The sequence below is a fragment of the Cervus elaphus genome, chromosome 4, assembly GCF_910594005.1.
Source record: "Cervus elaphus chromosome 4, mCerEla1.1, whole genome shotgun sequence".
NCBI classification, from domain to species: domain Eukaryota; kingdom Metazoa; phylum Chordata; class Mammalia; order Artiodactyla; family Cervidae; genus Cervus; species Cervus elaphus.
The window spans coordinates 60,621,431-60,635,142 of record NC_057818.1 but is presented as its reverse complement, the minus strand read 5'-3'; the positions used below and the strand labels follow the sequence as shown (position 1 = coordinate 60,635,142).

The window sequence follows — 13,712 nt, the reverse complement described above, 5'->3', positions numbered from 1 at the left end:
TGACTGAGAGACTAGACAATAACAACACTTGAAGTTAACACAACAACGTAAATCAATTATAGTTAAAAAAAAAAAAAAAAGGGTCCCCAGGAGGAGCCTTTATGCTGCAGATGTTTTGCTGTCGCGTCACTGCCCTCTGATTCTTCAGAGGTCTTTCCCTACGTCATGGCTCTCTTCTGGTGTTTTGCCTCCAGGCCCACTCCCAGCAAATTCTCCCTTGTGAAAACCATCTGCTGGTTAAGCTGTTTGAAAGGCCCCACTGATCTACTTCTGGAATCAGATGCTCTAACAAACTCCCATGGGGTCCCCACACACTTCCCAGATACTCCGTGATGAACCTCCCGCCTGTGACGAAGTCCCACCAACCCCAGCAATTCATGAATTCACAATGAGCCCAACGCAGGCCTTGGTTCCAACACTGCAGGATGTCTTTTTGCTTGGCCTAATTCCACTTCATTCCTCAAGTGTGACCCTAAGTTTCCCAATTAAACCCACACCTGCAAATCTCAGTCTCTGCATCTGTGTCCCAGGGAACTTGAGCTAAGATAATAGCACCCCAAGACGCAGCCCCATAACCAGCCATTAACCCATCTGCAGGTGTTCTAGGCAGACCTTAGACTGCCTTTCCAATGGTTCTACACTTGCTCCAGGACCCTTGATGTAATTCCTTGGCAGTTCAGTGTGAGGACTCAGCGCTTTCACTGCAGGGTGTATGGGTTCGATCCCTGGTGGGGAACTAAGATCCTGCAAAATGGACAGTGTGGCCACAACCAAACAGCACCATGTAGGGACAGCCATTGCGTGCCCTCCTTCTGACCTCCCTGACCTTTTACCCCACACTAAGAAAAGGGAAGAGGGTGACCGACAACCAGCAGAGTCAAATCATTGCCTCCTGGCTGAACAGGGACTGCAAATGGAAGTTATCTTCTGATACAAATAATTATAAAAATGTACAAGCCCTTTAGAAAGGAATTTTGCAAATGTCATCTACACGTGCCTAATTTAACCAGATCTTGAATGCATTCTATGAGAAGTGAAGTGAAAGTCACTCAGTCGTGTCTGACTCTTTGCGACCCCAAGGACTATAGTCCATGGAATTCTCCAGGCCAGAATACTGGAGTGGGTAGCCTTTCCCTTCTTCAGGGGAGCTTCACAACCCAAGGACTGAACCCAGGTCTCCCGCATAGCGGGTGGATTCTTTACCAGCTGAGCCACGAGAAAGCCACACCCAAATATCTCACCCCCTCATCATCCATCTCCAGTCAACTCAGCACTCATCTGGCTCCTTCTCTTTCCACAGCTCCCAGTTCCCCTCTCATCATTTCTACTGGCTTTCCCGTGTTTTCCTCCCAGGTTACTGCTGATTTTGGTCTCCTCCCCTGTCTGCTGTTTCTCCCCTTGGCCGAACGATCCCTCCTCTCAGCCTTGTTCTGCTCCACTCTGGGGACTTGTTTCTCGCCCTGTTGTTCTTCCTCCTCAATCTCCCTGATTGCTTCACATCTTCATGGATTTCTGCCTCTTTCTTCCCCCACCTTTGCTCTCTGCTGTGTGCACTCTTTTCCTGTTACACCTGCCTCATCCCCACCCCCTCTGCCGCTCCCCGCCCCCAGCTTGCTCTGCTTTCTCCCTGCTTTTTTTCTCTTTCTGCCCCTCTCATCTCCCATTGTTCCTTCTTTCTGTACCAGCTCCAAGTTGCTCTGTCTGCCCACTCTCTTATCCTTTTCCCCCACTCTAGGTAAAGTGCTCCTCTTGCAGATCACGGGCCTCCTCTCCCTGTTTTCCTCCCCTCATCTCCCTGGAGAATCTCTCCACCCCAACCTTACTCTAAATAATCTCGGTCTTCTTTTCTCCCCCTGCTACTTTCTCAGCTTATTCGTTCACTCTGTGAAACAGAACAAAGAAAATTTCGAAAATGTGGAGTCTGGAGGTTTTCAGGGAAAGGCCTCAGTCACTACCACTGGCGTTCAATTACAGGGACTTTCCCTGGTGGTCCAGTAGTTAAGAATCCCCCTTGCAATGCAAAGGATGACAAGGGTTCGATCCCTGGTGTGGGAACTAACATTCCACATGCCCCAGAGCAAGGAAGCCCACAAGTCACAGCAAAGAAGATTCCCAGTGTTTCAACTAACACCCAATGCAGCCAAATAAATATTTCAAAACAGAAAAAGATATTGAGCACTTGGGGGGGGGGTGGGGGCAGTAAAAAAAAGAATTACAAATGCCAAGAAGACAATTACAAACCCCAACAGGAATTATCCACCACACCCAGGAGCCCAGCCAATGGGAAACACCTTGGCTGTGTTTCCAAACTCTCCACTTCCCTCCAAGGGACTTCTGTTCAGAACAACTACTCCCAACTTTCTCCTTTTTCTCTATAAAGCAATTCCTCATCATGGCTTGTTGGTCTTGTCTATGGTTTTCTGCTACTGTTTGCCTGTCCTGTTTTGCAATTCCTTAATAAACCCAACTGCTGGTAAAATACCCTGCTGTTTTATTTTTTAGGACATTAACCGTTTCTTAGGACTTCCCTTGGTGGCTCAGACAGTAAAGCATCTGCTTACAATGTGGGAGATCTGGGTTCAATCCCTGGGTCAGGAAAATCCTCTGGAGAAGGAAATGGAAACCCACTCCAGTACTCTTGCCTAGAAAATCCCATGGCCAGAACAGCCTGGTAGGCTACAGTCCATGGAGTCGCAAAGAGTCGGACACGACTAAGTGACTAAACTTCATCTGTCCTTCCCTGTGCCACCTGTGGATGGTTCCCCTTCAGTTTTCTTTCCTCATTTTACTAATTCTCTCAGTTGGGTCAGTCCCAGGTATGGGATGTGTGGTTGAAGAATGTCGCCAGCCTTATCTAAATAAAGGATGTTGCAAGAGCCACAGCAGCCACCCCAACTGTGCACTCTGAGGGAATTCAGGCTGGAGAAAAGCCAGATACTATGATAAGGTGCATACCAAAGGAATGACTTCAATGTACCCAAACGCTAACATTTTCTTATGCATAGAAAAGTACTAAACTCATTAGCTTGAGATGTCTGGTTTCCTTAAATCTTTTGATGTTCCAACTACCTGTTTTTTGTTTTTGTTGCTGCAACACTCCTATATACCCTGGTTCCTCCCTTACTTCTTGAGAGCTCTGGGAGGCTGTCTTACAGGCTTAAGTCCTCAGTTTTGCCTGCCAAATAAAACACAATTCTCAACTTCTACGTGGTGCACTCCCGTCCCCCGTCCCCCAAGTGGATATATGGGATTAGATTGTTTTTAGCCCTGTCTGACTCTTTTGTGACCCCATGGACTGTAGCCCGCCAGGCTCTTCTGTACATGGGATTTCCCAGGCAAGAATACTGGAGTGGGTTGTCATTTCCTTCTCCAGGGGATCTTCTCGACCCAGGGATTCCCCCCCATGTCTCCTGTTCGGCAGACGGCTTTTTTTGGGTCACTGAGCCATTAGGGAAGCCCTGGAATTAGAAACCTATCAATTTCACATTAATAGGACACATTATTCAGTGGAGTAGAATTTCGGACAGAAAAATCCTGGGTGTCTCAAGACAGGCTCTTTTTAGCCTCCTTCCCCAACGCAAGCTGAGGAGAGGCGGTGACTAACTCGGGGAGGCCTGGGGATGGGTACGACTTTGCTGAGGAGTGTGCGAAGTGAAGGGACTGAGTGTGTCTCGGGAACGCAGCGGACTCTCCAGAGCCCCAGCGTCACAAAGAGGACGCGCCCTGTCCTGCACCCGGGCAGCTGGCGCTGTCCTCCAGGGGCCGAGAGGGCGAGGCTGAAGGGGGCGCGCAGCCACGGTGACAGCTCGCGGATTTCAAAAAGACGGAGAAGCGGTACCCCACCCTTCCCCCCTCTCAAGGCGACGTCCGTATTTACTTCGGGTGGAGGATGAGTGCCGGAACGTTAAGATTCGTACTGACCCTCAGACCCAGGTATGGAGGACGGCGTACCGCAAAGCGCAGGTTTAAACAAGAAAGATGAAACTCACGCTCCCGTAGGGCGACCTTCGCTCCGCGATAACCACTTCCGGGTCTGCAGGAAACTGCGCAAAAGAACGAAGAGAAGAGGCGGGGCAATCCAGAGGCGGGGCAACCAGGGGGCGGGGCCTTGGCTGGGCGGGAACGTAGAGGCGAGAAAGAGGCATAATTGGACGGGGCCAAGCAGGGGCGGGGCCAGGGCTTTCGCTCTCAGCGCCGCTGCGTTGTCAGGGCTTGGAAGGGCTTGACTGTTTATTCTGTGCATGCCTGTTGCTTCCGTTTGCTGTTTTTTCTTCAAACGATACATGATTTTATTTACACAACTGAAATTATTAGTCACCTTGATTACAAAAGCAAATTAACATGGTAGGCTTTAATAACCTTTAAAAAATAGATTTAACAAATTTTAAACGTAAAGATTGCTACTTAATATTCAGTAATACTTAACAATAACTGCTGTATATATCCATATGAAATTTTTGTCTGATGGGACGAACAAATATGAGTACCTTTATAATTTAGGAATAGACAATTAGATTATGAGTCAAGGGTTAATTCCTCATCACTCGGTCAGCCAGGCCGGCTTCCCAGGTAGCACAGTGATAAAGAATCCGCGTGCAATGCAGGAGAGGCGGGTTCAAAGCCTGGGTCGGGCAGATTCCCTAGAAAAGGAAATGGCAACCCACTCCAGTATTCTTGCCTGGGAAATCCCATGGACAGAGGAGCCTGGCATGCATCCATGGTGTTGTAAGAGTTGGACACTACTGAGCATGCTTGCAAGTTGTCCAGTTACACCTGCAGTTCTCACTCTGCCGAGGACAAACCTGCTGCAGCCACTCACACTGAGTAGGCCTTCTTAATAACTTGAGCAAGTTTATCCCCTCTTGTTCAGAAACACCTTACAAACATCTAGTTGTGGTAAACTTTTGGGTTTCAGATGTGCTTAGTGATAGTCCTGCTTATTTTAAGTTCCTGTGAAAATGGAGCAGCACACTGTCAGACCCTCTCGGGGATAGATCTTTTCTGTGTCCCCCTTCTTTCCAGCCACCCCCCCCCCCCTCCGGCCCATCTTATTTGTAGGAAACTCCAAGACCTTCCCTGAGCACCAAAGGAGGCTTCATTCAGCATCCATGATCCGCTTTGAGTTCCAAAGGGCAGATTCAATTGCTAATCAGGGAAGGAAGGGGGTGCTGAGACAAGGGAGAAGCAATAGAGCAGCTTTGGGGCAGAAGTCCTTGCTCCTCCTCAAGGAATGTATTCAATGCAGAACAATATCTTTGAGCTTTTCTGCAGGAACTAAGGAATAGGCAATGGAGTGGGGACTCCAGTACTCTTTCCTGGAAGATCCCATGGACGGAGGAGCCTGGTAGGCTGCAGTCCACGGGGTCGCTAAGAGTCAGATACGACTGAGCGACTTCACTTTCACTTTTCATTTTCATGCATTGGAGAATGAAATGGCAACCCACTCCAGTGTTCTTGCCTGGAGAATCCCAGGGACCGGGAAGCCTGGTGGGCTACCATCTACGGGGTCGCACAGAGTCGGACATCACTGAAGCGGCTTAGCAGCAGCAGCAGCAGCAGCAGCAGCAGCAGCAGGAACTAAGTCCCCCAAATCAGGTGGAGGATGGTAACTTCAGGCTGAGCAAAGATTCCTGGAGCATCGCCACCAAACAATGAGAGTCACACAACATGCAGCCTTTGCTTCAAATTCTGCCTATAAAACTCCTCTCTGAAAACCCTGAGGGAGTTAGAGGTTGTTGGGCATAAGCCATGAATCCTCCTTGTACTGGTGCTTTTACAATACAAATACAAATTCCATATTTTCCTTTTCCATAACCTGGTGTCAGTAGATTTGCTTTATTGCACTCATGTGAGCAGACCCAAGTTTGCTTCGGTAATAAAAGAAGAAAAGGAAATCTTAATTTGAGCACATGGAGGTGTCATAGGAACCTAATTTTTGTTGTTGTTTAGTTGCTAAGTCACATCCAACTCTTTTGCAACCCCATGGACTGTAGCCTGCCAGGTTTCTCTGTCCAGGAGATTTTCCAGGCAAGAATACTGGAGTGGGTTGCCATCTCGTTCTCCAGGGCATCTTCCAGACCCAGGGATCGAACCTGTGGCTCCAGTAGCAATTCTTGCATTGCAGGCAGATTTCTGTACCGCTGAGCCACCAGGGAAACCCCATAGGGATGTCGTAAGAAGTGGCCAGAACAGGCAGCTTTTATATTTGTTGGAGAAAGAAATAACAAATTTGCAAGGAATTGACAGGACATAGAAACTTAGGCTTTGCATGCTTGATTAATGAAGAATCTAAACAGAATCGGGTATTTGGATAGTAAATTAAAGGGTAATAAGGTGGTGGGTTCTTTTTTTTTGGCTGCTCCACGAATTTTGCAGGATCTTAGTTCCCCGATCAGGGATTCAGCCTGTGCCCTAGGTAGCGAAGATGCAGAGTCCTAACCGCTAGCAAGACTCTTGCTCCTTGGAAGAAAAGTTATGACCAACCTAGACAGCATATTAAAAAGCAGAGACATTACTTTGCCAGCAAAGGTTCATCTTGTCAAAGCTATGGTTTTTTTCAGTAGTCATGTATGGATGTGAGAGTTGGACTATAAAGAAAGCTGAGCACCAAAGAATTGATGCTTTTGAACTGTGGTGTTGGAGAAGACTCTTGAGAGTTCCTTGGACTGCAAGGAGATCCAACCAGTTCATCCTAAAGGAAATCAGTCCTGAATATTCATTGGAAGGACTATGCTGAAGCTGAAACTCCAATACTTTGGCCACCTGATGCAAAGAACTGACTCACTGGAAAAGACCCTGAGGCTGGGAAAGATTGAAGGTGGGAGGAGAAGGGGATGACAGAGGATGAGTTGGTTGGATGGCATCACCGACTCAATGGACATGAGTTTGAGTAAACTCCGGGAATTGGTGATGGACAGGGAGGCCTGGTGTGCTGCAGTCCTTGGGGTTGCAAAGAATCGGACAGGACTGAGTGAACTGAACTGAACAGAACTACGAGACCGCCAGGGAATTTCCAAAGTTTGTTTACACAGGCATCTTGCCTGGATTTCTTATCTCTGGTGATAAGGGCATCCTTCTACCTCCAGAGGCAGGGAATGAATCTTCCACATGAAAGATTTATTTCTTGCTTTCAGGAGATAGAAAGGAGGATCAGAGTGTCTCCCTTGCACTGGTTGTTTCTTAAGTAGATTTAATTCAAAATTTGCACTGAGGCACATTTTGGGGTGGCCCACTCTGGGCTTCTTGTCATAGATGCCACGGAGAATGAATATATGTATATATGGCTGAGTTCCTTTGCTGTTCACCTGAAACAACATTGTTAACAAGGTATACCCCAATACAAAATAAACAGTTTAAAGTTTGGAAGAAAAAAACGCAAACAGATGCCAATTATTAAAGATTCAAAAATAAGAAGGGAGTTCCCTGGTGGCCTAATGATTGGGGAACTGAGATTCTGCAAGCTCCATAGCATAGCCAAAAAGAAAAAGAAAGAAAAAAAAAAAAGGAACTAATTTTTTGTTTGTTTGTTTTTCTTTTTGGCCACACTGAACAACTTAAAGAATACCCTACCAGGGATCAAACTCATGCCCCTCCTGCAGTAGAAGTGCAGAGTCCTAACCACTAGGCAATTAGGGAATTTCTACAAGGAACTCTTTTTTCTCTTTTTGGTTGTACTCATGGTCTGCAGGATCTTAGTTCCCCAACCTGTGCCCCCTGCGGTAGAAGTTTGGAGTCTTAACTACAGGACCTCCTGGGAAGTCCCACATAGGCATGGTTGATCATTAACTTCATTATCAGTCCTCCTCTCTCTGGAGACTGGGTAGGAAGTGAGGAATGGAAAGTTCCCACCTTCTAATCATAGACTGGTCTTTCTGGTGACTAGCTCCCATCCAGGAACCCACCAAGATTTGTCTCATTAATACAAAAGACACTCCTATCACTCTGGGAAATTCTAAAGGATTTGGTGCCCTATGTCAGGAATCAAAGACCAAAATTAGAACAAAAGATGCGCCTAGTGCCCTCATCACTTAGGAAATCATAAGAGTTTTAGGTGCTCTGTGCCAGGAACCAGGGGCAGAGAGTAATAAATATATTTTCCATGATTTCACACTATCACACATAAAACGTCATTATCTGTTATAACACAATATTGTAAATCAACTGTATTTCAATAAAATTGTTTTTAAAAGACATCACTATCTGTCAGAAGACATGGCTCTAAATAACCAAAGTCAGAGAGGTCTCTGTGACTGTTAAGTTGAACAAGAACCTAGGGACAGGGTAGTGGAGGGAAGCATTGGAAGTTTGGGGAGCAGATGCAAACTATTATACATAGGGTGTATAAACAGCAAGGTCCTACTATATAGCTCAGGGAGCTATATTTAATATCCTGCAGCAAACCATAATGGGAAAGAATATGAAAAAGAATACATATACACGTATAACTGAGTCAGTTTACTGTACAGCAGAAATTAACGCAACATTGTAAATCAATTATGCTTCAATAAAAGAAAAGTACCGTGGGGCTATATTAAGAAAAATATTTGTACCTTTGTCATTTTTCTGCTGATCATGGGAAAAAAAATTTTGAAGACAGTATTATGAGTTTTATGGTCACGATTAGATACCACAAGCAATGTATAAACAAAGCCGTGGTCAGAAGGACACGACAGAACCTCGCCAGGACACGGGTCTCCCTGGAATTTACCAAGTGACAGCCTAGGCCTGCAAGCCCACTAGACGCTTTACGCCTCTGTACGTTGCGCCTACACAAGCGCATGCGCACAAGAACTTGAGGTAGCCCCGCCCCTCGTGGGACGAGACTCCGCCCTCAAGAGTCATTTCCCAAGGCGTCTGCGCTGCTTTCCTGCCCAGATGGTACACCTCTACCCAGAAGTCTTCTATCTCAGTGCCCCTTTAGAGCCCCTTTATCCAGGATCCAAACTTGCAGCAACAACTTGGTGCTTATATCGGTCTGGGGCTCTGATCAATCATCCAGAATCCAATCTGACCCAAGCCCACAGGAAGAAGCTGCGGGGTTCAGTCCCCTGGGACGTATTAAATCGGCAGCGCAAACCAGTCCTACCACCATCACATGCGGTACTTTGTCTCCCCCCTCCCCCCCCCCCCCCCCCCCCTTCCCCTTTCCTGCCTAAACCCTCCGGCCTACACACAAGGGAAAGCCCGCAGCCCCTCAGGGCCTGAATCCAGCACTAGGACCGCAGGGGGCTGGCCGTCCAGATTTACCTCGTGCTGTATAAATAGAGGGGCTTGGGCCCACAGGCCCTAACTAGAGCTGCTCCTCCAAATTTGCTAGGTTTCTACCTCACACTTCTGGCCCAACAACAGTTGTGCACACAAAACTCAGTTGTCTCCAAAGCTGCACCCTAGAGGAGATCGCTGCCTAGCTGGGGTCTCTGGGGTTCAATAAAACTCTCAGGTACCCTCTAAAATAACTTAGATGCGAATTTACCTCTTGAATCTCTCCGATCCTCTACCTGTCCTCAGATCCTCCCTTCTCACAACTACTTAGAGGGGAACTCAGTTTAGGGCGACTTCTGCTGCTAACTGGCCTCAGAATTCCCAGTTTCCGGAAACCTGGCCACACACAGAAGGGAGCAAAGAACTTAAAGTTTGGTAAGTTTATTTGCTTTTTTGCTTGTAACTTGTATTTAGAGAATTCCTCAAAGCATCATGCTCTTAGGGGCCCATTGGTTGTTTCACGAGTTAAAAACAAAATAAGTGAACACAAATGGACAAAGCATCTGAAGATCACTCAGAATGACTAATCCCACCATTCTTTTTTTTTTTTTTTTTTAATAAATGTATTTATTTATCTATCGTGTGGTAGTGCTGGGTATTTGTTGCTTTTGTTCAGGCTTACTCTAGTTATGGTGAGTGGGGGCTACTCTTTGCTGTGGTGTGAAGACTTCTCATTGTGGTGGCTTCTATTGTGGAGCACAGATTCAGGAGCTGTGGTACACAGGCTTAATTGCTCCAAGGCATGTGGGATCTTCCAGACCAGAGATGGAACCCATGTTTCCTGCATTGGCAGGCAGATTCTTATCCACTTGGCCACCAGGAAAGTCCTAATTCCACCATTCTTTTCTGCCTTCCTCTCTTCTGTGTATACTGAGTGAGGTGCCATCACATGTAAGATCATTTTAATGGTCACAGGGAAACTGAAGAGGCATAGGAATCTCTACCTGCAAGAAAGGCACAGCCCAGCACCCAAATCCTCCTAGGAAGATAGACATATAACACCCAACTCCCACAGTATTATAAGAATTGAAACACATAATTCATGTGAGGTTCCCAGCACAGTCATGAGATAGAGAGAGGGCATGCTACCATTCTTGTGAACCTATAGTAGATGTTCAAAAAATAATGCCTTAATGTATGAATGCATGCTGTTTCTGTAAGGACAAATACAAACTAAAAATAATAACAAAAAAACCTGGCTTAATTTTCTTTGTTGAGCATAAGAGAAGAGACTATTTCCCCCCCTTTTCTTAGAGCATTTCCTTTAGAAACTTGTAAGTTCTTTTTCTGCTTCCTTGAAATGTATGTACAACCTTAAAAAAAAGCTAAATAAGGCTCTTGTCAACTTTGCAACCCAGGAATATTTCCTTAAGGATCTGGAAGTCATCTCTTTGAATGGTAAACATCAAAGGAGATAGCAAACTTACCTCCCAGTTTCTTTAAGGGTAAGAACCTAACTTGGGCTTCTCAGGTAGCTCAGCGGTAAAGAATCTGCCTGCCAATGCAGGAGACTCCAGTTCAATCCCTGGGTGGGCAAGAACCCCTGGAGAAGGAAATGGCAACCCACTCCAGTATTCTTGCCTGGGATATCCCATGGACAGCAGAGCCTGGCTACAGTCCATGGGGTCACAAAGAATTGGATACAATTTAGCAACTGAACAACATTAAGAACCTATCTTAGCAGGTGCCTTGCTCCATGCTGCAGAACTTTCTCCTGCCATAAAGATAGAAGTTTGTTTTTCCTCTGGATAAAGACAATTAGCTAACACAGTTGGTTAGTCCAATTACCTAGTGAGGTTAGGATGAACTTTTTGTGACAAATGATGCTATCACATCTTCTTTTCTGAGAACTAGTTATTGTTTATTTTGAGAACAAGTATGTAAACACTTGTATCTGCTTATCTAATATAGGACTTTCTAATATAGGTTAGGACTTTCAGTCTGCAGTCTCTTAGCAGATTGCCTGTGATGGACATCACTCTCTGGTTTAATACTTGTTTTATAGTAAAACTGTTTCCTTCCTCTACTACCTTTGTGGAGAGGACTTCTGGGTTGTAAGATGATGTAATTTTAAATTACATTACCCAACACTACCCGCTAGCAAAAGAGCGTTGACTTAAGCCATTTTCAACTTAAGAGGAAAACATCTCAGCTTGAAATTTAAGTGGCCCTCACAACTTTAATCTTTTACCTTCACTGATGAAAGTGAGGTCACTCAATCGTGTCCGACTCTTTGCGACCCCACAGACTGTAGCCTACCAGGTTCCTCCGTCCATGGGATTTTCCAGGCAAGAATACTGGAGTGGGTTGCCATTTCCTTCTCCATCATTGATGAAACATTAACTTAAAATAGCAAAGAAGCGGTAGGGTCCAAGGGACACCAAAGGGACTTTACTGATCCAGGAATATCTCACTTGCCGCGGAGTAAATAAACCCGTGAGCACAACTACTGAGCCCAAGGGCTGCAAATACTGAAGCCAGGCGCCTATAGCCCGTGCTCCGCAACAAGAGAAGCCACTGTAAGGAGAAGCCCAAGCCCAGCAAGGAACACCCAGAGCAGCCGAAAATAAATAAATAAATTTTAAAAATTAAAAAAAAAAATTAAAGAAAATTCAGAAGAGGATTATGCCCTGCTGGGCAGAACAACATGGGACAAGAAGCCAGATTCTGATTCCTCCAGGCCCTGCCCTGTCGGCTCCGCCCTCAGTCGGCCCCGCCCCCAATCAGCCCCGCCCCTCTTGCTTTCAGTTCTGTCCCTGCCACCGCCCACGCCCCGCCCCTGGCCGGCCCCGCCCTCGCTCAGCCTGCGCAGGCGCAGTTTCCCGCAAACCCGGAAGCGGAGAGAGGGGCGCAGCCCTTGTATTTTCTGTCACGACTGGGTATTTTAGACGCCCCTCAAGTCCCCGATCCGCCACATCCGAGGTTCAGGGGTCGTCACGTACGTTAAGACCCCTTCAACTACTCGTTCCGCGCTCGGTAAGTCCCGGCAGCATCGCGAGGCATTGAAGGCCTGACAGCTCCGCGGCGCGTCGGAGGTCCTTGTCTATTTCGAGTTAAAATTGCTCTGTAAAGCGGGTCCCCGCACTGGCCTTTCGGCCTTGGGTCCAGGTGACGCATCTTGCCTGCTTGAAGTGCTTGCAGTGACTTCCACAGGCTCCGATCCTCTCTCTCAGACGCGCCGTGTAAAGCTCTCACTCCCGGGATGGATTCTCGTCTGCCACTCGGCCGTGCAGACCTGGAGGCCACATCTTCTCATTGGCCTCGGGGTCGTGGAGACTTACCCCTCTCCTGACATCCTCCCTATCTACGCAGCCTCAGGAGTCGGCCCCTCCCTTCCGTAGTCATCCTTTGCACTTTGCACTCACCGCCTTGGAGTTCTCTGCCCCACGAGCTGGAAGAGGGGACACACACCCATTTGGTTACATTCTTTGTGTTTCTTCTGCACAAAAACGCATCCCACTGTCTGTGCTTGTCGTGGTGTGTTTACATTCCCGAAGCCCCACTGGAAAATGCATTTCGTGGGTAGGGGACATCTCCCTATCTCTTCCGTACCTGTAAATGTACAGGGTAGGGAATGAGAAAGACCGAGAGAGAAAGGAAGAGTGAAAAAGAGAGGCTGAAATAGACGATGGACCAGGTGGATGTGGAGATACAGCCAGAGCAAAAGAGTGAGTCAGAAGAAACCTAGATAGAAAGGCGCCTCCAAAAAGACAAAGGGAAGCAAACTGGGTGAGAGAGACCTTGATAAGGGTAGATGTGGGAACCGCAAGGGGTAGGTACGTGGAACTGAGAGGATGAAGGGGAAATAAAAGCATCCGTGCCCTGGACAACAGAGAGAGTGGTCCTGGGACAGAAAAAGGGGGAAAGAGACGAAAGACAGGGAAAGCAGAGGGGGAAACAGAGCAGGGAAAAATTCTCCGGTATTAATCCCTTCCATGTCTTCCCTTTGCCCTCAGGATGAGAATCCAGACTCCACTGTAGGACTTTACAGGAGGGGGCTCCAGAGGTGGGGTGACTCTCCAGAACTGGTCCAATTTGAGGGAAGATACAGGTCTTCGCATCCAGGGCGGACCAGACATTGTCCTGTCCAGGGAGGTGTTGTGATGTTGCCGAGGCCACTCCCTATGGCTGAGTCCCGTTTTCAAGGCGGGGGCGGGGGGGGGGGGCGGCTGGGGGGGGGGGGGCTTGGGATCTGAGCTGTGAGCCATCAGCAGCCAAACTCCTGGCTGTGAGGGAGTTCGTGTCTGAATGCTGAGAGGCAGTCTGAGGACTGTAGTAACCTCTGTGGGGTCTCTTAGGAGTGTGAGGACCATTGACCCATAAGAGGTTAAAGGGAAAAATTTCGCAGACCATTTTGGGGGTAATCTGCTGTGTTTTGCGGAGAAGGCAATGGCATCCCACTCCAGTACTCTTGCCTGGAAAATCCCATGGACGGAGGAGTCTGGTAGGCT

The 13,712-nt window shown here is 47.3% G+C and overlaps 2 protein-coding genes across 10 annotated transcripts in view; one reads left to right on the top strand and one right to left on the bottom strand.

Annotated features, from left to right (window-relative positions):
* LOC122689905 (zinc finger protein 665-like) overlaps positions 1-4,011 on the bottom strand; it is a 48,258-nt gene extending 44,247 nt beyond the window's left edge. For all 3 annotated transcript variants that reach the window (XR_006339943.1, XR_006339944.1, XM_043896731.1), the window contains exon 1: positions 3,922-4,011. The gene's annotated coding sequence lies outside the window, so the exon portion shown is untranslated. The remainder of the gene's footprint in view (positions 1-3,921) is intronic.
* An 8,065-nt stretch (positions 4,012-12,076) lies between these two features.
* Positions 12,077-13,712, top strand: part of LOC122690167 (zinc finger protein 677-like) — a 41,307-nt gene continuing 39,671 nt past the window's right edge. For all 7 annotated transcript variants that reach the window (XR_006340004.1, XR_006340005.1, XR_006340003.1 and 4 more), the window contains exon 1: positions 12,077-12,237. The gene's annotated coding sequence lies outside the window, so the exon portion shown is untranslated. The remainder of the gene's footprint in view (positions 12,238-13,712) is intronic.